At 45.4% G+C, this 23,413-nt stretch overlaps 1 protein-coding gene across 22 annotated transcripts in view; it reads right to left on the minus strand.

Annotated features, from left to right (window-relative positions):
* Positions 1-23,413, minus strand: part of LOC147115349 (cAMP-regulated phosphoprotein 21-like) — a 789,554-nt gene that overhangs the window by 472,909 nt on the left and 293,232 nt on the right. For 20 of the 22 annotated variants that reach the window (XM_085993820.1, XM_085993830.1, XM_085993827.1 and 17 more), the window contains one exon: positions 23,201-23,250. The exons of the other annotated variants lie outside the window; for them this stretch is intronic. The gene's annotated coding sequence lies outside the window, so the exon portion shown is untranslated. The remainder of the gene's footprint in view (positions 1-23,200; positions 23,251-23,413) is intronic. 22 annotated transcript variants of the gene reach the window in all.

Here is a 23,413-nt window from a genome sequence, read left to right on the forward strand (position 1 = left end):
TCGATCCCCTGACCTCGGATCTCCCTCTCCCAGGCTCGATCCCCTGACCTCTGATCTCCCTCTCCCAGGCTCGATCCCCTGACCTCGGATCACCCTCTCCCAGGCTCGATCCCCTGACCTCGGATCTCCCTCTCCCAGGCTCGATCCCCTGACCTCGGATCTCCCTCTCCCAGGCTCGATCCCCTGACCTCGGATCTCCCTCTCCCAGGCTCGATCCCCTGACCTCGGATCTCCCTCTCCCAGGCTCTGTTGTGTATGTACCTTTAAGACAATAACTGGTCTCAGACTGCAGTACCGGCAGTGACCACCCCTGTATAAAAGGTGCTAGAGAGCCTCTGTTTGTTAGTTTCGTTATTGCCTTCCACCAGTAAAGATCTGTTTGTTTTCACTCCTGCTAGTCCGTGTCTCAATCATTCACGGACTTAACACTGGCGACGAGTAAGAAACGTACTTACCTGCAACTCGGCAGCAGCTCCGACGACGTTGTTGAAGGTCGGAGCCAGAAGAAAAAAAAAAAGAGCCCATTGAAACTCGAGAAACGGGCGTCGACCGTCAATCATCGGGTTAAAAACTTGCAGGAGCGACTTTCCAGAGCCAGGCTGGGTTCCTCGGTCTGTGGTTTCCCAGCTAATCGGGCTGGTGGCAGGTAGTGCTCTGATCCTTCCTGGGCTGCGGCGGGCTGAAGCTCGATCGGGTGGCCTTTCAACGGGGCCGGGCAGCGAGTCGGGACGCAAAGAGAGAGAGAGAGGGTGGAGCACACAGGGCGCGGCCGGTGTTTCGAAGCCGGGCAGCGTTCGGACCTCAGAAGAGGGAGGGAAGTGTCCCAGAGGGTCCTCTCCACGATGGGAAAATAATAAAAGAAAAAGAATACGCGCAAGAAACCGTGGAAAGCAGCGCTAACAACAGCGGGGAAGGAGGCAAAGCGCGGGAGGCGCCATTTTGTTAAATCGGGGAAGAAGGCAAAGCGCGGGAGGCGCCATTTTAGATTTGCAAGATGCCGAAGACTGGCTGTATCACTGCTTTTCATAATACATTAGAGGACTGGGCCACGTATGTGGAAAGAGTCGAGGTATATTTCGAGGCAAACGATATAGCGGAGGGGAAAAAGGCATCGATATTGCTAAACTTAATGGGCGCTAGAACGTACGGCCTATTGCGGGACCTGATTACTCCAGCCAAACCGAAGGCGAAGAGTTTTAATGAAATTGTTGCTGTCCTACAGGAACACTTAAACCCTGTACCGCTGTTGATAGCAGAAAGATTTAAATTCCACAGGAGAACTCAGCACAAAGATGAGAGCAACGCCGAGTATATTACGGAACTACGCAAGCTATCAAAGCACTGCGAGTTCGGAGCAGGACTGGCAGATACCCTACGGGACAAATTTGTCTGTGGACTCCTGAGTGAAGGAACACAGAAGAAGTTACTCTCAGAAAAAGAGCTGACGCCAGATAAGGCTTTCAGCGTGGCAGTATCGTATGAAGCAGCAGCCAGGGGAGCTGCAGAAATTCAACAAAAACCACAGGAATACGGCACCCACGAAATGACACAGGGATTTGCAAAATGTTATCGCTGCGGCAGAACTAACCATGACCAGAAGGACTGCTGGTCCAAAGACAAAATATGCAGACAATGCGGGAAGATTGGACACATTGCACGAGTTTGTAGGTCTGGGAAGAAGACCAGCGACAACAAAAAGGCTACTAAGGAGCCGTACAAGAAAGTACAAAAGATGATGGACAGTAGTTCCGAAGACCAGATGAGCGATAGTGAATCCGGAAACAGGAGACTAAGCTGTCTCAAACTTCACAATGTAATTGCAAAAGAGGATCACCGAACCATTTGGGTCACTCTCACGATAGCAGGGTCCCAAGTTAAAATGGAATTGGATACAGGATCAGCGCTAACCGTCATGAATCGACGAGACTACGACCGGCTATTTTCACACATACCCTTGAGAGAGACATCCATCATCTTGACGACGTATACGGGGCAAAAAGTATACCCCAGAGGAAAAATAAGGGTGCCTGTCGAATACAATGGCAAGAAAATACGGAAATTGTATCTCTACATACTGCCAAATGGTGGACCACCGTTATTGGGATGGGAATGGATCAGGAAGATAAACATAGATTGGCATTCCATTCATGCAATGACGGTGGACGGTAAAAAAGATGAAGACGTCACTCCTGGACGATTGTCAACAATCTTAGCTAACGCCAAAGAGGTATTTCAACAAGAACTGGGCATGCTTAAAGGCGTACCCGCCTCGTTAAAAATAGAAGAGAATGCAGTTCCCACGTTTTTCAAAGCGAGACCGGTACCATATGCAATTCGCCCAGCCGTCGAGGCAGAGCTGGAGAATCTGGAGAAGGTGGGCGTGTTGTCTAAGGTCGACTGGAGCGAGTGGGCGACACCCATCGTTCCTATCATGAAGAAAACGTTAAGCAATAAGTCCGGAGAGCCAAGGAAGATTCGCATCTGTGGGGATTACAAGGTGATGGTGAACCCTGTCCTTCACACAGTACAATATCCTCTTCCAAGGATAGAAGACATCTTCGCCTCACTGTCTGGAGGGAAGTGTTTTACAAAAATTGACCTAGCACAAACATATTTGCAGATGGAGGTTGAAGAGTCCTCTAGGAAGTATCTCACGATAAACACTCACAAAGGTCTTTACCAGTATCATCGATTGGTATTCGGAGTAGCATCGGCTCCGGCGATATGGCAAAGAGCGATGGAACAAGTCCTGCAAGGGATTCCGGGGACTCAGTGTTACTTGGACGACATCCTTGTCACAGGTGAAGATGACAGTGAACACCTTAACAACCTAGAACAGGTGCTCACTACACTACGGGAACATGGGCTGCGAGCCAACCGCCCCAAGTGCGAATTTTTTAAGAAACAGATATCGTATTGTGGCCACGTGAGTGATGAAGAGGGGTTACATAAGTCCCCTGACAAAATTGAAGCGGTTGTTAAGGCCCCAGCGCCTGAAAATGTGTCGTAACTGAGGTCATTCCTCGGGTTGGTGAATTACTATCATAAGTTTTTGCCGAATTTGTCGACAATTCTGCACCCACTGAATGCCCTGCTACGAATGGGGGTAGCATGGAAATGGAGCGATGATTGTAAACGTGCTTTTCAGAAGAGCAAGGACTTAATCACTTCAAAGGAAGTATTGGCTCACTACAACCCAGCACTGCCAATCAGGCTGGCGTGTGATGCGTCTCCCTACGGCATTGGGGCGGTACTGTCACATAAATTCCTTGATGGTTTAGAGAGGCCGATAGCTTTTGCGTCACGCTTGTTAACTTCTGCCGAGCGTAACTACGCCCAGATTGACAGAGAGGCCCTCAGCCTAGTGTGGGGGGTGAAGAAGTTCAATCACTACCTGCACGGTCAAAAATTTACTCTACTAACCGATCATCAACCTCTTGTCTCCATTTTCAACCCTCAGAAGGGCGTACCGATAATGACAGCACAACGGCTGCAGAGATGGTCCCTTTTCCTAGGGGCACACCAATATGACATCGAGTACAAAGGAACTAAACAGCATGGAAATGCTGATGGATTGTCACGTCTACCGTTGCCGACGGTGGAAGAAGAAGACCTTGCAGTGGATCCAATGGAGTTATTCCACTCGACCATAGTCGAATGTCTCCCTGTGACGAATGCAAACATAGAAAAGGAAACACGGAATGACCCGACACTATCACGGGTCTATGATTTAACGGTGAAGGGATGGCCAGCACATGGCGAACCACTGCTGCCAGCATTCTCGCCGAGAAGAGAACAGCTGTCAGTGTGCAGAGGAACCTTGATGTGTGGATCCAGAGTAGTAATTCCACCTAAGTTGACGGATAGAGTGCTCAATGAGCTTCATGAGGGTCATCTGGGTGGGGTAAAAATGAAGAGCTTAGCCAGAGCGTTTGTGTGGTGGCCGGGAATCGATAGAGAAATCGAAGAGATGACCAAGAGCTGTGCAGGATGCCAGAAGGTCCAAAACGCCCCACCACAAGCTCCTCTGCATCCATGGGAGTGGCCCTCATCTCCATGGCAAAGGGTGCACATTGATTTTGCTGGTCCCTTCATGGACTCGATGTTTTTAATTGCGGTGGATGCACAAAGTGGCCAGAGGTAATAAAAATGTCCTCAACCACCACAGAAAAAACTATCACAGTTTTACGAACCATATTCGCCGGGAATGGGCTGCCTGAACAGATTTGCTCTGACAATGGACCACAGTTTGTGTCTGAAGAGTTCCGGAGGTTCTTAAAGAACAATGGTGTTAAGCATTACACATCCGCCCCATATCATCCAGCCACTAATGGATTGGCCGAGAGGTTTGTCCAAACATTCAAGAAGGCTATCAAGGCAATGTGTAATGAAGATATACCCCTACAACCAAGGTGGACAACTTCTTGTTTGCCTACCGGAATGCGACACATGCGGTTACCAACCAAACTCCAGCCATGATGTTCTTCAATCGAAGACTACGATGCCGCTTGGATTTGGTTAAGCCAAACGTCCGAAGAGATGTGGAGAACAGGCAGTTTCAGAATATGAATGAAAGGCCGACCAGGAGTTTTAAGATAGGTCAACCAGTTTTGACCCGGGACTACCGCACTGAGAAATGGCAGCCAGGAACGATTTGTACACGACAAGGACCTCTCATGTATACCGTGGACGTTGGGGAGAGCATTGTAAGATGCCATGCTGACCAGATTCTAGAGTCACTGGAAAACGTCAACTCCACACCACGATCTGATACACCTGGTAATGAAATCGACGTTCCAATTGCAGCTACCGCAGAACCGGTAATATTGGAAGCAGATGAACCAAACAACGACATTGATTCCGACTCAACATTGCCAGAAGAACCTGATACCCCAAAGAGGCGTTATCCAGACAGAATCAGGAAGCCTCCTCAAAGACTGAACTTATAATTGCTTAAGCTTAACCAATGTATCTAGCAACCGTAATTGTGATTGTAATTCGTTATCCTTTAGTTGTTAAATGAATGTTATGTACTGTTTATCTAAAAGGGGAGGAATTGTTGTGTATGTACCTTTAAGAGAATAACTGGTCTCAGACTGCAGTGCTGGCAGTGACCACCCCTGTATAAAAGGTGCTAGAGAGCCTCTGTTTGTTAGTTTCGTTATTGCCTTCCACCAGTAAAGATCTGTTTGTTTTCACTCCTGCTAGTCCGTGTCTCAATCATTCACGGACTTAACAGGCTCGATCCCCTGACCTCGGATCTCCCTCTCCCAGGCTCGATCCCCTGACCTCGGATCTCCCTCTCCCAGGCTCGATCCCCTGACCTCGGATCTCCCTCTCCCAGGCTCGATCCCCTAACCTCGGATCTCCCTCTCCCAGGCTCGATCCCCTGACCTCGGATCTCCCTCTCCCAGGCTCGATCCCCTGACCTCGGATCTCCCTCTCCCAGGCTCGATCCCCTGACCTCGGATCTCCCTCTCCCAGGCTCGATCCCCTGACCTCGGATCTCCCTCTCCCAGGCTCGATCCCCTGACCTCGGATCTCCCTCTCCCAGGCTCGATCCCCTGACCTCGGATCTCCCTCTCCCAGGCTCGATCCCCTGACCTCGGATCTCCCTCTCCCAGGCTCGATCCCCTGACCTCGGATCTCCCTCTCCCAGGCTCAAGCCCCTGACCTCCCTCACCCCCCAACCCCATAGAAATTTCTAGGCCAATGTCTTCCTTTTCTGTATGGTTCATTTACTCACTGGCGGTGCCAATGTGAATCACTTTAAACTGCAAGTGCTAGTCCCACCACATCTTCTACTTTAACCAGTACCAAAGGCGAGTAATCAGTGAAGCAGGACTATAATACACTGCAGTGGTTTTGAGAGTCACACATGTGTGAATCACTTTCTTAATATAGTACTGTACTAATAAACAACAGGATAGATTTTTTTTAATACAGTGGTGCATTACAGATAAAATATATGGAGCTCTCCAGAAACATTAAGTTCCAGAACAAAAAGAATCAGAGGTCTCACCTTATTTACAAACAGCAGGATTATTGCATCATATATTAAGCAGTTCAATCAGGCAGAAATGCCTTGAGGACCAGATAGCAAAACCTGAGAGATTAACAGATTGATTTGTACAAATCCACTGCTAAAAGCTAGTGAATAGCTAGACAATTGCAGTAAGCCATGAGATACACTGGGGGGAATTTTAGCACACAAAAACAGGTGGTTGGGCTCGGGTCAGCTGTTAAAATTTTTAAAATCTGAACCCCGACCCCAACCCACCCATTTCCACTTTTACGCAGGTGGGACAAGGGTCAGACAGCCAACATGCTCCCACGAGGCGGGTTGGCAATTTAAATATTTTAATGAGGCTGGCAGCCTCTGTGTGTTAACCTGCTTTTGAGGTTTTACAGTAGGCGGTTGGGTCTCCCAGGCCTCAGGAAACCCAGCAGCTCAAATGAGGAGTGAACAGCTTTAGGGAGAAGTTAAGTGCCTTCACGGTACTGCTTGTGGGCCAGGAGGAGCTGGAGTGCTTCCCCCCGGCTCCCCTCCTCTGCCCATACAAAGACTCCCAATGTTGGAGATAGGAACCCCACACCCAGGGTCGGACGCCCTTCCAAAACTCCACCCTTCCCGCCTATGTAACCCACCCCTGTTAATAACCAGGCCACTGTTACTCAGAATATACATTTAACACTGTATATTCACTGTGGGCTTTTAAACAGTGAAAATAGAAAAGGTTGCTCATTTTAGTGAAGTAAAATATAATGATCGCAGTGTGCAAGTATAACTATACTTACACTAATACTCTTAAAGATGCCAGAGAGAATTTCTGTGAAAACACTGGCGAAATGTCACGATCGTCCATTTACCCCATATTTCCAGGGTTTCCGCTGAAGTTACAGCAGAAGATCTGGAGAACCCTTATGGAAATTACTGGTGATGGCGCAGCTACAAAATAAATTGGGCTTTGCAGTTAATTCTGAGTGACTCTCGGTTAATTCTATCTCAAACGGTACCACCACTGTCTCAAGAGTCATTGGTTTGCTACCTTACCCGTTCTGAGCAATGCTTTTAAATGTATTGGATTCTTTCATTGGCATGTTGTACGGTGATGCAACCCCATTCTATTTTTTGAAAAAAGAACACCCATAATTAACAAAAAGAAATGCAGCAAACAAATTGGTTGCCACCACCTTCTCAGGACAGAATATGCACAATGTCATGACATCTTCCCCATATCAAGCTTCAGTCTTGCACTCGACACCTGTAGTCTAAAACAAGAGATGGCCAGGGGAGAACTCAAACAGACGCATGTGGTTTCATTCATTCCGAGTTTGTACATGCCAGCCCATAACCAGCCCCAGGCTGCATACACATTTGAATTTCACCACTGATTTATCTGTTACTCTGTCCTTGCTTCGTCAGGTTAGGATTTCAGAATTACGTGGAATCAAATTATGCCAACGTAATCACACTAATCAAACAGAAAGGGATTATCCCATAGAATTAACAGCACAGTAACAGACCATTCGGCCGGTGTTTATGCTCCACATGAGCCTCCTCCCACTCTAATTATTTCATCTCACCCTATTAACATAACCCTCTATTCCTTTCTCCCTCATGTGTTTATCCAGCCTCCCCTTAAATGCATCGATACTATTCGCCTCAACCACGCCCTGTGGTAGCGAGTTCCACATTCTCACCACTCTCTGGGTAAAGGAGTTTCTCCTGAATTCACCATTGGATTTATTAGTGACTATCTTATGTTTATGGCCCTATTTTTGGTCTCCCTCACAAATGGAAACATCTTGTCCACGTCCACCCTACCAAACCCTTCATAATTTTAAAGGCCTCTATCAGGTCACCCCTCAATCTTCTTTTTTCTGGAGAAAAGATCCCCAGCCTGTTCCATTTTTCCTGATATTTGTACCCACTCAGTTTTGTTATCATCCTTGTAAATCTTGTTTGCACTCTCCAATGTTTCTATATCCATTTTGTAATATGGAGACCAGAAATGTGCACAGTGCTCTAAGTGTGGTCTAACCAAGGTTCTATACAAGTTTTACATAGCTATTCTATTCCTCTAAAAATGAACCCGTGAGATTTTATTTGCATTTGTTATGGCTTTGTTAACCTGCATTGCTACTTTTAATGATTTGTGAATCTGTACCCCTAGATCCCTTTGCGCCTCTACCCCATTTACACTCTTACTTTCCAAGGAGTAGGTAGCCTCCTTATGCTTCCTATCAAAATGCACCACCTCGCACTTATCTATATTGAAATTAATTTTCCATTTACATATCCATTTTGCATGTTTGTTAATGTCTTCTTGATATTGTACTTCCAATTCCGGAGTCCAAGTCATTTATGTAAATGGTGAACAATGGTCCCAGCACTGACCCCTGTAGAACACCACTTCCCACCTTCCCCCAGTCTGAGTAACTACCTTTAACCCCTACTTTTTGCTTTCTGTTTGGTCGCCAGGTTGCTATCCATTCTGCCATTTGTCCTGACTCCACCTTAGTCATGCGCCTGCAATGCAGTACCTTATTGAAGGTCTTTTGAAAGTCCATGTACTGTATATTACAACTACCGCATTACCCTTGTCAACTCCTTTTGTTACTTTTTCCAAAGAAATTAATACAATTGGTCAAGCATGACCTTCCCTTTTCAAATCCATGCTGACTATTCTTTATTATATTTTTGGTTTCTAGTTATTTTTCTATTACATTATTTCTGGAACACCTCCGTTCGATCCGTAAGGGTGACCCTGAGCTTCCGGTCGCCTGTCACTTTAATTCACCGCTTCACTCCCGCTCTGATCTCTCCGTCCTCGGCCTGTTACATTGTTCCAATGAAGCTCAACGTAAGCTCGAGGAACAGCACCTCATCTTTCGATTGGGCACTTTACAGCCTGCCAGACTCTGTGAGTTCAACAATTTCAGATAATTATCCCTGCCCCCATTTTACATGCTGTATGATTTTTGCCATTCCCATTTGCAACATTTTATCTTTTCTGCCTCTTACAAAAGTACAGGATATTCTTTCAATTCCTTCCTCCCCTCCTACCCCCTCCCCCCTGTCTCTGCACCTGCTTAATATCTGTTACATCTCCAGCTCTTTCCAGCTCTGATGAAGGGTCCCAGACCTGAAATGTTAACTCTGTTTCTCTCTCCACGGATGCTGCCTGGCCTGCTGAGTATTTCCAGCATTTTCTGTTGTTATTTCAGATTTCCAGCATCCGCAGTATTTTGCAATTATATAGTTCCCTGGACTTGCTCTATCTCCCTTTTTGAATATAGGAATAACATTGAGGTCTGGCAGACAGCTAGTTTCTATTGATTTTTTAAATATACAGATGTATACTAGTGCCTAGTGCCTATGCTATCTCTTTCCTAATTTCTTTGAGTATGCGCTGATGCAATCCATCTGGACTTGAGATTTTATCCTCTCTAAGTTTGGCGAGTTTATCAATTATCTCCCTCCTTTCTATCGTAAATGTCTTGCTATCCTTTTTGACCTCTTCTTCTAATGTCATAACCACCTCGTTAGTCTCCCTGGTAAAAACTGAGGCAAAGTCACTATTCAATATTTCTGCCATTTACCTGAGTTCATCACATGTACCTTTAGTATCTTAATTTTTCTTTTGTTATTTCTGTCTCTATAGAATACTTCACTATTTCTTTTTATATTATTTGATCATTTCATTTTGTAATTCCTCTTTGCCTTCTTAATTATTTTTAAAACTTCTTTCCTAAGCTCGTGTTCACTTTTGTCATCCTTTCCTTTATTGTCTATGTACTTAGTGCATGCCTTTTTCTTTAAATTCAATTTTACCCTCATCTCTTTATTCATCCATGGTATCTCATTATTGGCTAGTTTGTTCTCAATTTTTAGCACAAGAGGAGGCTATTCAGCCTATTGTGCCTGCGCCAGCTCTTTGAAAGAGCTATCCAATTAGTCTCATTGCCCTGTTCTTTCCCTATAAGCTCTGTAATATTTTCCCCTTCAAGTATTTAAAGTATCATATAAATATATTTTAAAAAGGAATATATAATACTGATTTTCTAAGACATAAAGTACAGCATTTAAACACTTTCCACTTTTCATATTTTTCCTTCACCAAATGAACATTCAGAAATTTCCAACTAACAACTTGATCCTAAAATAAATACATTCAGGGTCTCGTCCAGCTCATCATTTGGAGAAGGTCGTGTACTGTTCATTTATTTCAAAAAATGAGTGGAGATAAAATTCACTTTACAAAGTAGTCAACATTTACAAAAAAAAAAACACGACCTGCACAACTAAAAGTATCAGACTCCCGATTAAATTATCCAACTGCTGACAGAACATTGGCCCAGAAATTCGGGTCCCCACGGGTGAGTACGCACGGGGTACTCACGCGTAGGCCCAACAAAAGTGCCGGTTTCGTGCATGCACTGCGCATGCGCGGGAAACCGGCACTTCCGTTCCCTTGAAAGGAGGGGTTGATGGGTGGAACACGTGCGCCGGAGAGGCAGCGCGTGCGCATCAAACTTACGTTTTTTTTTGCAGGTTTTTCCAGGAGGGTAAGTCTCCAGGAGTTACACTTTTAAAAAGCAGGCGCAAGGCCTGCTTTTAACAAGGTAAGTGGTGAATTAATTAAAATTAAAACATTTTTTCCACAGGTTTATTATTTTTAAATACTTTAAAGAAAGGTAAGTTTATTTTTAGCTCCGTTAGAAAATGTAATTAATTTTTTCAAAAATTTAAATTATTGTTTAAGTTATTTCATGTAATTTATAGTTATTTTAAAAATGTGATTTAAAAAAAAAATTATTTGAAATTTTAGTGATTTTTGGGGCTTTTAGTATTTATAGGTTCGACAGCTCTTCCTGTCAAACTTATGAATGAAGCATTCCCTGCTACCATTGGCTCTCCATGGCCCACGTGATCCCAGGGGACGCATCGAACTAACTGCGCCCCTGGGATACACAAGCACTGCGCGCCGGCAGTTGGAGGAGGCCCAGGATCGGAATCCCATGCAGGCCCACAGCTCAACGGCCGGCGCACTAGTTAAGTGCAGGTCGGGGGCTTGCACCCACGGGAAGCCCCCGACCCAAATTTCTTGGACATTATTTCTGGAATTATCATTTTTTAATTGATCACCTTTAAAAATATTTCCCACTGCTGTTCTATCTCTTTTTTCCAGTTTACATTCCCTACTTCCATCCTCATCCACTCATAATTAGCTTTTTTTTTTATCTATTACTTAGGTCTTTGCCTTACTTATGGCTCCCTCAATCATTATATAGATATGATGATGAATGTCAACAAAAGACAGCACAGACACATCAACTATTGTAGCCACACCCTAGGAAGAAAAGGGATCTGTTCTACATTTCTAGGAACCTACACACTCTATGCATTACTAAACCTCATATAATGACTGGCAAGCAAACCAATGAAGAATAAGCCAGCTCTTCTTCTGTACACAGTCACAGTACTCAAGTAATTCTCAGAAAATATAGGACGATAAAGAAATTAGCATTATTATATTAAATTATCATTCCTTGCATTTCTAACAATCTACTGTTACATCACACAAAACAAAAATCTGAAATTCCATCTGATACAGTACAACGCTACACAAAACTTGAACAGTCCAGCCTGCAAACAACAATGTACACACATAAGCATAAAATACTGAGAAGAAAAATACAAGAAATTGCTATTAAATTGCACATTTTTAAGACTATAATTATTAGGTGTGTGTTTGCATTAAATCCACAACAAATGGTTGGCAGTAAATAAGCTGTCGTTGAACAATAGGAATTCTGCTGCTGTTCATTTATCACTGAACCATGCAGTCGTGAATGATACACAAACGTGGTTATAGATGCACAGCACAATATTCAAAATGTCAGTTATCACATTTGCAGTAAACTTCCACAAAAAATTATAATTGAAAATGGCAGTGAAAAAAGTAGTTTGCTTACATTTGCCTGCATAAGAACAGTCACTGCATTCCAAAAGCAATTCACTGTGCGATGATCTTTGAGACATTATTGCAATATAAGGTGCAAGTAATTCTTTCACAAGATCTGAGTTTAACAGACTATCCTAAGAAAAGTCTCTGCAACTACAAGTACACCATATATGTCGAGAGCCTGAGCAGACTCGGGGAGAATAGCCCCGTTTGGGGCGCTAGCTTTTAAATGGTGAGAAAATTAGCGCCACGTGCTAACATTTCTAAGCTTTAAAAAAAATTGAGTTTTGCACTCCAGGAAGGAAGTGGAACGCTAAATCAAATACTCCACTTCCACCTGGAGCAGAATCGGCAGCAGGCGGGGCGGAGACTTCAGCAGCGCTCCACACTGGGCCGTGCAGCACTGCCGCGTTCAAAGGCTCCTTCCCTCCCTTAAAGGGAAGGGCCATCGCTGCAGGCTCGGCAATAGAAAAAGTACCTCCCTGGACCAACAAGGCAGCCGAGATTCCGCGTGATCAGCCCGGCTCTCAAGCAGAGTGCCAAGCTGATCGATTGCGGGCAGGAACCCGTGGAAAAAACTGGAAGAAAGGTAAGTTTTTTTTTTACTTACCTTGGCCACATCGCCTTTAATCATCGCCCCCAAAGCGGCCGGCCGCCCGATGCATGCCTCCTGCAGCTGTCGTTGTTTTCAACTGGCGCTGCTGCAGGGGGCGGAAGTCAATATCGGGTCCAGGGCACTATGATCTCCAGACGAAGGAGATTGGGGTGCAATGCCATAGTGCCACCACAAAACTCCCGCAGAATATGGCAGGAGTCGATGCCAGTGCCGCGCCCGGTCGCAAAGCCATTTCCACCCTGTTAGGCACCCAATTTCACCCCCTCAGTCTCTTGTGCTCATCTGCTTATACATGGGGAATATTCTGCAAAATGTTCTAGCAGTAAAACTTCAAAGTTTTCTCAACTATTTACAGCGAAATGATTCATCAAAGATGCAAGACAATTAAATGCAAAGAAAAAGGGTAATGATGAAATCATGTTACTATGACATCAACCAGCGCACTGCAGACTGACTCTACAGTCGATCTTAGATTGCTCTTTTAATTAGGATTGCATGATCCCTGCATCTGTGATCTGCTCCCTCGGAATTACGCTGTTATATCCACTTTCTGTAGCCTAACAGCAGACTCATAAATCCAGGTAAATTTGTTTTCAGTAGCCCAGCAGCAGTAAAACCAGACCCAGAAATCTGCTGCCAGGTTACAGAAAGGAAAATATAAAGCTTAAGCAGCAACAGCCAGCTCCCCGAATCCAAATTAGAATAATATAAAAACAGCTTTAAGTGGTTCTTATTAGAGATTATAAGATCCTTTGAGAAGGAGAAGAATAATTGGTTTTCAAACCTATAATAATCCTCTCAATTATTTCTAGCATTTTTTTTTTATACAAAAGTCATTAAAAATGTTAGAAACCACTATTTTTTCTTGTACAGGTATATTCTGTATGAGCTGCACCAATGTCTAGGCAATCACAAAAGTATTTAATACATCCCACATCATTACAGTAGACTGTGCTTACTTTGGCCAGTCAACTGGGGGTTAAGTGAAATAGCTTTGCAAAAATAATTTTTATTTTTGTTGCATAAAACATACATTTATGAGAATGGTTTCTCATCAGCTCTAGGACAATTTACTCCAGAAACAAGATTCTTATATGTACCATGAATTTCACACATCCGTGCGGTAATATAGAAGTTAGTCGGTAAATCACGTGCATGTGTGCTAGAGTAGTGTACTATATTCTAGAGTAGTCAGTTCCATAAAAATGGTAGGTATAAAATCAACCAGGAATTTCAATCCATCAGAAAACCAGTAGTGTGGGGGTGAGAGGTGCATAGTCTGGGATTAAGCTCATTAAAGGTTGGGCAGCCAAATACAAAAGGAAACAAACCCAAGCTTCACATTTATGAAGAAAAAAGGAATTGTGAGGGTAAGGATATTGAAGAACAGGCACCTATAGTTAGATGGTTCAAACCTGCTCAAAGGAAGCAAATGTTTCAGGTCATATTTAGTTCGCTAAAGAAAAAACTCCTGCAATTCATAACAGGAGGGAAAACACAGGGAGGGCTGGTTATTCCAATGGAAGGACAAGGACAAGCACAACAGAAAGAACTTGCACCTTTCACCACCTTAAGACATCCTAAAGTGCTTTATAGCCAATGAAATACTTTTGAAGTGTAGTCACTGTTGTAATGAGGGAAACGTGGCAGCGAATGTACACACAGGAAAGTCCCACAAACAGCAATGAGAAAATAACCAGATAATCTGATTTTTTGGGGGATTTTTTTTTAGTGATTTTGGTTGAGGAATAAATACTGGCCAGGGCACCAGGGAGTTCCTCGGTATGGTAAATTTTTACCATCGGTTCGTTCCCCGGGCCGCGCAGCTTATGCGGCCACTCTACGAGGCACTCAGAGGGAAACCGGGGAAGGAACCTGTGGTCTGGACACCAGAGATGGATTGCGCTTTTGTGGACACGATAGATGCTCTCGCAAACGCAACGATGTTGGCACACCCGCTGCCTGGCGCCACCATCGCGCTTACAACTGACGCTTCGGACTACGCCGTAGGCGCCGTGCAGGAGCAATGGGTCGACGGGACATGGCAACCGCTGGCGTTTTTTAGTCGCCAATTGCGTCGTAACGAACGCAGCTACAGCACGTTCGACAGTGAGTTGTTGGCGTTGTTTCTGGCCATCCGCCATTTTCATTTTCTTTTGGAGGGATGCCAATTCACCGCGTTTGTGGATCACAAGCCCCTGACGTTTGTCATGGCCAAGACGGCTGAGCCGTGGTCGGCTCAACAGCAACAACAGCTCACCTTTATTTCCGAGTTCACCACCGATATCCGGCACGTGGCCGGCAAGGACAATGTGGTCGCCGATTGCCTCTCGCGTGCGACGGTCCAGGCCGTCCAGCTGGGACTCGATTATTCACTCATGGCTGCTGACCAAGTGGCTGATCCGGAAACGCAAGCTTTCCGTACCGACTCCTCCTGCTTTCAGCCAGCGGATGTGCTTTTCCACTCGGCCGGCACCTCCTTGCTCTGCGACGTCTCCTTGGGGGACCCCCGCCCAATCGTTCTGCTGTCCTGGCGTAGAAACGTTTTCGATGCCATCCACGGGCTTGCGCACCCTGGCATGAGGGCTTCACAAAAACAACTGGCGTCCAAGTTCGTCTGGAGAGGGCTGCGCAAGGATGTCCGCGACTGGACCAACACCTGCGTCGTGTGCCAGCGGGCTAAGGTGCAGCGGCACGTCAAAGCTCCCATAGCCGTTTTCGAAGTACCGGAGCAGCGTTTCGATCATGTCCATGTCGACCTCGTTGGCCCACTACCGCCATCACAGGGTTTCACACATCTCTTGACTATTGTCGACCGTACCACCAGGTGGCCGAAGGCCATTCCTTTGACGTCCACCACCTCCGCGGATGTCGCCCGGGCTTTTCTTTCCTCCTAGGTTGCACGTTTCGGCGTTCCGTCTGATATTTCGTCGGACCGCGGGCTGCAATTCTCGTCTGCGCTGTGGAACGCCGTAGCCTTGGGTTTGGGCACCAAGCTCCATCGGACCACGGCTTACCATCCGCAGGCAAATGGACTATGTGAGCGCTTTCATCGGTCCTTGAAGGCGTCACTGCGGGCCAGCCGCCAGGGGGCCGCATGGACAGACAGGCTGCCTTGGGTGATGCTCGGGTTACGCACAGCGCCCAAAGAGGACCTGCAGGCATCGGCCGCCGAGCTGGTTTATGGACAGCCACTCCGGGTGCCAGGCGAGTTTCTTCCGTCACCAACGCGACCTTGGTCGGCAGCCAAACAACTGGAGGCCCACCGGGACGCAGCTCAATCTTTTAGGCCAATTCCGACGTCACATCACGGTTTGCCCGCGTCACACATTCCGCCGGAGCTTATGCAGGCTAAATTCGTTTTTGTCAGGCATGACGCCCACCGTAGTCCTCTCACACCTCCATATAGAGGCCCTTTCCAGGTACTGCAGGCGGGTGCCAAGAGTTTTTTAGTGGACGTCGCGGGCAAACCTGACCACATTTCCGTGGACCGCCTCAAGGCCGCACACCTGGACCTCGAGCGACCGGTCGTGGCAGCGCAACCACCGCGTCGTGGGCGGCTGCCCGCTGCCGCCACACCTGACCGGACTGTTCCGCAGGCCAGCTCATCGTCTGCCCAGCCCATTCCTCTCCGGGAATATCGGAGTCGTTCGAACAGGCTTGTCCGGCCTCCTCTGCGATTGACTTTTGTGGTTAAAGACACTTCTGGGGGGGCGCATGTGGCAAAGCCACCAAGGGATTCCTGTATGACTATATAACTGCCTTTAACAGAGTGCAACAACACCTAGGTTTGTTTACTGTTTGTAAATAACCCGTTCTCGGTAAGTTCCAGAACCAGCGCGATGACGTCATCACGTTGGTCACGTGACGTCCCGAACGGCGGGAAACGTGATGACGTCATGACGTCAGGCTGGGAGGTTCCCTGGGCAGACCTCGTGAAGCCAGCCTTAAGAAAAGACCTGTTGATTGTTTCTCCTGCATTCCATTGTTTGTTCTTTAGTTTACATTAAACTTCGTTTAATTATCGGACTGACTCGACCTCAGTATTTCAGCTAGGGATCTGACGATTCCTACAGTAACAAATATAGTTCATACTGTCAACAAGTTTGTAGCCTTAGTCCAAAACTACTGCAAATCTTTTCATTTATTTTATCTTGTAGGAAAATTATGAATGGTAGAATTTTTAGAAACCCCCCGTTTTGGAGTCTAGTGTTTAGGATCTTATAACCTGTGCAGCCTGATCTCAACTTAGCAAACAAATATGTCCCCAATTCTTAGCAAAGAAATGCAATAGCTGCTCAAAGGGTACGAAAGCCTATTCAGTTGCAGCAATGAGACACCTTTCATTTGGAAAATCATCTAATAGATTAAAGTTAATGTACTGTGTAGTGTTTAGTCAAGATGGTGACCGAGACGGTCCGTGCTAGCGCGCTCTCCCTGCTTCGGGCGGCCCGCTCTCGCCGCTCGCTCCCGCAACCGGAGCGAGGTGTTCGGCGAGTCGGGCAGAGGCAGCGCAGCGCATCGGGACGCAGCAGCAGCCACGTCGACCCACTAGAGCACGTCGGCTGGCTGCTCCTCAGCGGGGAAGCATTCCGACTGGGAGGAGGGGAGCCGAGCATGGCGGCCAGAGGCCGGACCGGAAGCGGGAGAAACAGGCCCGGGCCGTCGGACCGTGGAGCTGGCGATGGCGAGGTGGAGGCCGCGGCGACCGGAGGATGTGTTCGGCGAGTTGGGCGGAGGCAGCGCAGTGCATCGAGCAGCAGCAGCAGCCATGACGACTCGCAGTCCGACTGGGAGGAGGGGAGCCAGGAATGGTGGCCAGAGGGTGAGCGGGAGAAGCAGGCCACCACACGGGGAGCCGAGCCGGCAACAGTGAGGAGGAGGCCGCAGTGACGAGGAGGACGGAGCGGCTGAGGGACATCGTGCTCCCACTGCCACTGGATGCCGAAGAATTGACTTTCTGAACACGGCGCTGTAAAAATAGCTGACGTGTCCCTACGGGGAGTAAGCATTCCATTGTACTAGTACATATGGCAAATAAAATTGAATTGAATTGAATTGAGTTTGAAAGAAGTCACAGTTTTGTGGACATTTGTGAAATTATGAAAACCTCCACACAACATCAGTCCTAATGGGCTTTACTCAACAATTCTTTCTTTGTATCTTACTGTTAATCACTCTGATTTCATTATCTAATGGAACTTCAACAGGGGCACTGGAACCCATGGAAAATCTATTACAATTATGCCATTTTTGAGGTTAATGTAGAAAAATAAGAATTTTTCAATACAAGTCCAGATCATTCTTCCATTGGATCGGCAGATGGGAGGCCGAAGGCTTCCTTGAGGGGCCGGGGGAAGCACTCTTGCTTTTCCTGCTCCTTCTGGCTGACAAGGAGTGCTATAAAAAGGCATCTACCTTCTGGAGCTGGCAGCTCCCGCCTCCCTTTTACTGCCGGGCTTCCCAAGCCCTAGGCAACATGCGCGGCAGCAGTTAAATTTATACCAGGCTTCCAATTGCACTATTACACATATTACAATTTATGAAAGGTTTTGATACAGTAGACACAGAGAGAGCATTTACACTTGTGGGGAAGAGCAAATCTAGAGACCATCAATATAAGATAGTCACCAAGAAATCAAATAGGGAATTCAGAAGAAACTTATTTAGTGGTGAGAATGTGGAACTCGCTACCACAGGGAGTGGTTGAACCGAATAGTGTAGATGCATTTAAGGGGAGGCTAGATAAGCATATGAGGGAGAAGGAAATAGAGGGTTACGCTGATAGGGTTAGATGAGGAAAGATGGGAGGAGGCTCGAGTGGAGCATAAATGGTGGCATGGACTGATTGGGCCGAATGGCCCGTTTCTGTGCTGTATATCCGATGTAATCTTATGTTTAAGTGTCTCGCCTCTCCAAAATGGGACACTCGCATGGCACGCTACCTGCCGCTGTAAAAATGGTGGCAGATACGTACCCGTTGGGTTGGGATCGTGTTTTGCGTTTTTTAGTGTTTAATCCTCCTCCACTCGACCTTCTCCCACCCATCATGGGGGGGTGGGGGGTTAATATCGACCCCAGGTTTCCTATATTCCATTACTCCCATGACCAGCCACCATTTCAGTTTTAGATTTAAGTTTCCTATTAGTGATGTCAACCTTCCCTCCTTGCTCGGGAATCTCCCGGAATTGGCTATTTGCCTTTTGGGCGCTGCTGCTGCCAACCAGGGAAAAAGGTTTGCCGAATGGGCAGTTTGTGCATGCGCATTATCCGGAGTGTTGCTGCTTATGGCCAATCAGCTGTTTGCCCTCACCCCCACCCCCCATCGCATTTCCGATGAAGTTACATTGGTATTGCTCCAAACGCGATTCTCCCCAGACCGATCTTTATAGGATCCTTTCTGTAATTATGGTCCGAAATGGCATATGTCCCTACCCAGAATGCACTGTGTACCAGAATATGCTCTATCTATTTTAGTGGAAACCGGTGCACAGCCGCATGGGCCCCTTGTCTGTAGAAGAATCAAGCACTTCACCAGTGCAGTGCAATATGTTAGTTTATTGATTATATTGACAACATCACCAAATATGCAACAACCAGTATTGACTTAAATGCAACATTACTCTGGTAATTTCTTATAATTATGGTCAATAAAGCATATTTAATCTTACTTATCACAGACTTCACACTACACAAGTATGTATGTCTGGTGAATTTAGTGAGTTGTTTTTCTTCATTCAACAGCCCCTCTGTTGACAGAGAATAAGTTGCCAGTTAAAACCTCGCATATCAAAAAATCCACTGAAATGCTTACAGGAAAATGTCATATTTCAAGAAAGAGAATTTCAAAATTGTAGAAATGCATTTAAATTTACTCTTGGAAAAAAGGAGGTAACAGTTTTCTTCAAGACAAAGCAAAATACTGCAGATGCTGGCAATCTGAAATAAAAACAGAAAATGCTGGAAATACTCGGGTCAGGCAGCAAGACCATGGTTTCCTTCAAGACACTGTGAATGGCTTTAATGAGCAAATTAACAGGTATTTAAGAAAGGTCGTTCTTAGAGCTGTGATATCTGAATGTTAAAGCTGCCAGACTTTTTCTTGAACCCTCTTCAGATGCCAAGTTTGCAGACGACACAAAGCTGGGTGGGCGTGTGTGCTGTGAGGAGGATGCCGAGAAACTCCAGGATGATTTGGACAGGTTGGGTGATTGGGCAGAAGCATGGCAGGTGCAGTATAATGTGGATAAATGCAAGGTTATCCACTTTGGTGTCAAAAACAGGAAGGCAGATTATTATCTGAATGGCAATAGATTGGGAGAAGGGGAAGTGCAACGAGACCTGGGTGTCCTTGCGCACCAGTCACTGAAGGTAAGCATGCAGGTGCAGCAGGCAGTTAAGAAGGCAAATGGTATGTTGGCCTTCGTAGCGAGAGGATTCGAGTACAGGAACAAGGATGTCTTGCTGCAGTTGTACAGGGCCTTGGTGAGACCACACCTTGAGTATTGTGTGCAGTTTTGGTTGCCTTATCTGAGGAAGGATGTTCTTGCCATGGAGGGAGTGCAGCGAAGATTCACCAGGCTGATACCTGGGATGGCAGGAATGATGTATGAGGAGAGATTGGGTCGATTGGGCTTATACTCACTGGAGTTTAGAAGAATGAGAGGGGATCTCATTGAAACTTATAAAATTCTAACAGGACTAGACAGACTAGATGCAGGAAGGACGTTCCCGATGGTCGGGGAGTCCAGAACCAGGAGTCACAGTCTAAGGATAAGGGGTACGCCATTTAGGACAGAGATGAGGAGGAATTTCTTCACCCAGAGAGTGGTGAACCTGTGGAATTCTCTACCACAGAAGGCAGTAGAGGCCAATTCATTAAATATATTCAAGAAGGAGTTGAACATATTTCTTAAGGTTAAAGTGATCAAGGGATATGGGGAGAATGCAGGGACAGGGTACTGAATTTGGATGATCAGCCATGATCGCACTGAATGGTGGAGCAGGCTCGAGGGGCCGAATGGCCTACTCCTGCTCCTATCTTCTATGTTTCTATGACTTCATGAGAGGTTGGTGGGAGAGAAACCCCCTTAAAATCTTTGAAAATGCCATTCTGTTGAAATTTGACTGGCAATTTTTTCCACCAGGATGTTTTCCACTTTTAGAAATCGCGATGTTAATCCTTCCACTTTTATTTTAATTGTAACTATCAGAATTACATAGAATGTACAGCACAGAAACAGGCCATTCAGCCCAAATGGTCCCATCTATTAGCATAACCTTCTATTCCCTTCTCCCTCATGTTTATCTAACTTCCCCTTAAATAGAAATGCCATACTAGCAGAAATCTGGCCAATAAGGACTCAACTGTAACAGCACTCATTTTGCACCTGAGCTGGTTGATGGCCACTTAACTACTAAAGTAACAGCCAAGAATGTTAATCCTGCTCTAAATATCAGAAAATAAATTAAGCATAGCATTGAAATTGCAAAGCCTATTAACAGATAACACGGTCCGATTTTGAAAGGCAATTTTATTGGCCCTGAAATTAGGATCGGGAGCTTGCCGCGCGTGCAAGCCCCCGATGTTCACTTACCCGGCGCGCTGACATTTTAATTCTGGCCTGCATTGCATTTCCTCTCAGTGGACCGCTTGAGGTCCTGCCGCGCGCGCTGTGCGTGCGTGACCCAGCGGCGTACTTAGTGTGATGAGCCGGCTGGGATCACGTGAGCACAGGGCAACCAATGGGAGGTTGCAAAAGTTCATTCATGAGTTTGACAGTAAGAGCTGTCAAACTCATGAAAACTCCTGGCCCCAAAACACTACTTAAACCTGAAAGAAAATGTTAAAAAACATTGCACTACTTAAATGAACCATAAAGAACTCTGAAAAACTATTTTAAACAATAATTTTAAAATTTGAAAAAAAAATTTATATAAAAAAATCGGGGCTAAAACTAAACTTACCTTACCGTAAATTCTTTAAAAATAACAAACCTGTGGAAAAAAAAATTCTCAATTGCATTAATAGACCACTTACCTGAAAAACTAAGTACTTACGTGTGGTTTTTCAATGCGTAAATACCGGAGGCCTTTACACACGCGCAACTCTCTAAAAATAGAGGAAATCCAAGTCGCACGCGCTGCCCGATACCACGCACGCATTCAGCCTCTTAACCCCTGGGTCAGAGGACAGGAAATGCCGGTTTTCAGCGCATGCGCTGTGCATGCTAAAAACCGGCAATTCCTCCGGGCACACGCGTGAGTACCCCGTCCGTACTCACGCGTTGTGACAGGAATTACTGGGCCATTATCTCAGGTGCTGGATGCAAAGTATTTACTCTCATACGTAAACAATGTCTGAGTTTTGAAATCAGAAACAAAGATTACCTTTACAAACTGTATGCATCATCTACTTGCTACGATTGCATTAAAAACTGTGGGGCAATAATTCAAAACAATTGCAAACTGCGGGCAGATGTCATGTGAGCCAATGTCACATGATCAAACCTCCAGGAATATGTCAAATCGGAGTTAGTAATCCTAGTTCCTATAGCCCAATACTTAATGGCCTGCCACCATTTCAGTTTTAGATACAGGGTTCCTTTATTCCATTACCCCATGACCGCCGCATGCAGCCATCAGGTCACACAACAGGAAATCCGAGTTGTTTTTTTTAATAACTTGATGTCTGGCAGTAGAACACTGCATTTTACCAATGACCATCATGACTCCCATATTGTTTGGAAATAATGGTTTTGTTCTCAAGAGGGAAAAATGCCTTCCAAAACTCTTGACTGGATTTACAACAGCTCCAATAGCGGAAAAGGCGGCTGCTGTTATTTACTTACCTTAAAACTCTAGTCCAGTATATTGCAATTATCAAAGAAAGTTTCGATTAATAACAAAGCAGCCTCTGGGTCTAACCCGTTCTTCTCCCTTTCAAAAAATCTCCTTGCTATTACGCTTCACAGTTAATATTAAAGAAGGAACGCTATGTACCTTTTACTGTTTAAAATATACAATTGTCATGACTGCATAGAGTTTTATTTTCTTTCTTTATATGAAATGTTCTCTTTTAATTGGGGCCTCAATCCTTCAGCATTTCAAGTGATCCTGAATGATGTGCTGACAGATTAAGTCAGCTCATTGCATTCAGCACTTTTGACCAAGAAAAAGCATCAAGAGTATTTTTTCAGTTTGCGGGTCCAGTGGAAAGGAGCGAGGCAATTTTTTTTTTTTTAATTGACAACTTTTTTCCAGCTTAGTGTCAGTATCAACAATTTCTTTGCTAATTGGATTTACACAGGGTTGGTCCTTAAATGCAAATGTACTATGGCTGAAAACTTGTTTCTGTACTACAAGGTGCAAAAATATACATCCTTTTCAAGCTCACTTGTGAAATTTCACACATACCACTTTATTAATACACATGATCTGTACCAGCACAGACCCGAAACCACCAGAAAAAAAGTTTCCAAAAACTTTCTCTTAACCCTTCAAAGTAGGGCCAAACAAATACAAACACAAAATAAGAATGCATCACTGCATTCATTTACAACACACCCAATTAAATTAAAAAACTGAGGGGGAACTAAACATATGCACTTACCACATCTTACATTGTTTGTCCTCAAATGTTACCAGAGCAAATGAAACAACCTATAACCAAAAGAAATCTAAATCAGATTCACAGCAGAGTAACATTTTAAGCCACGATATGTATACATTAGTATCCAAGAATTGAAAGAATGTTATGCAGCACAGGAATGAACTGAATGCTGACGGGCAGTGTGACGCTACAATTCAGGATTACACTTATATA

This window comes from Somniosus microcephalus, chromosome 7 (assembly GCF_052327205.1).
Source record: "Somniosus microcephalus isolate GS21.2 chromosome 7, FLI_Smic_1.0, whole genome shotgun sequence".
Taxonomy (NCBI): Eukaryota; Metazoa; Chordata; class Chondrichthyes; order Squaliformes; family Somniosidae; genus Somniosus; species Somniosus microcephalus.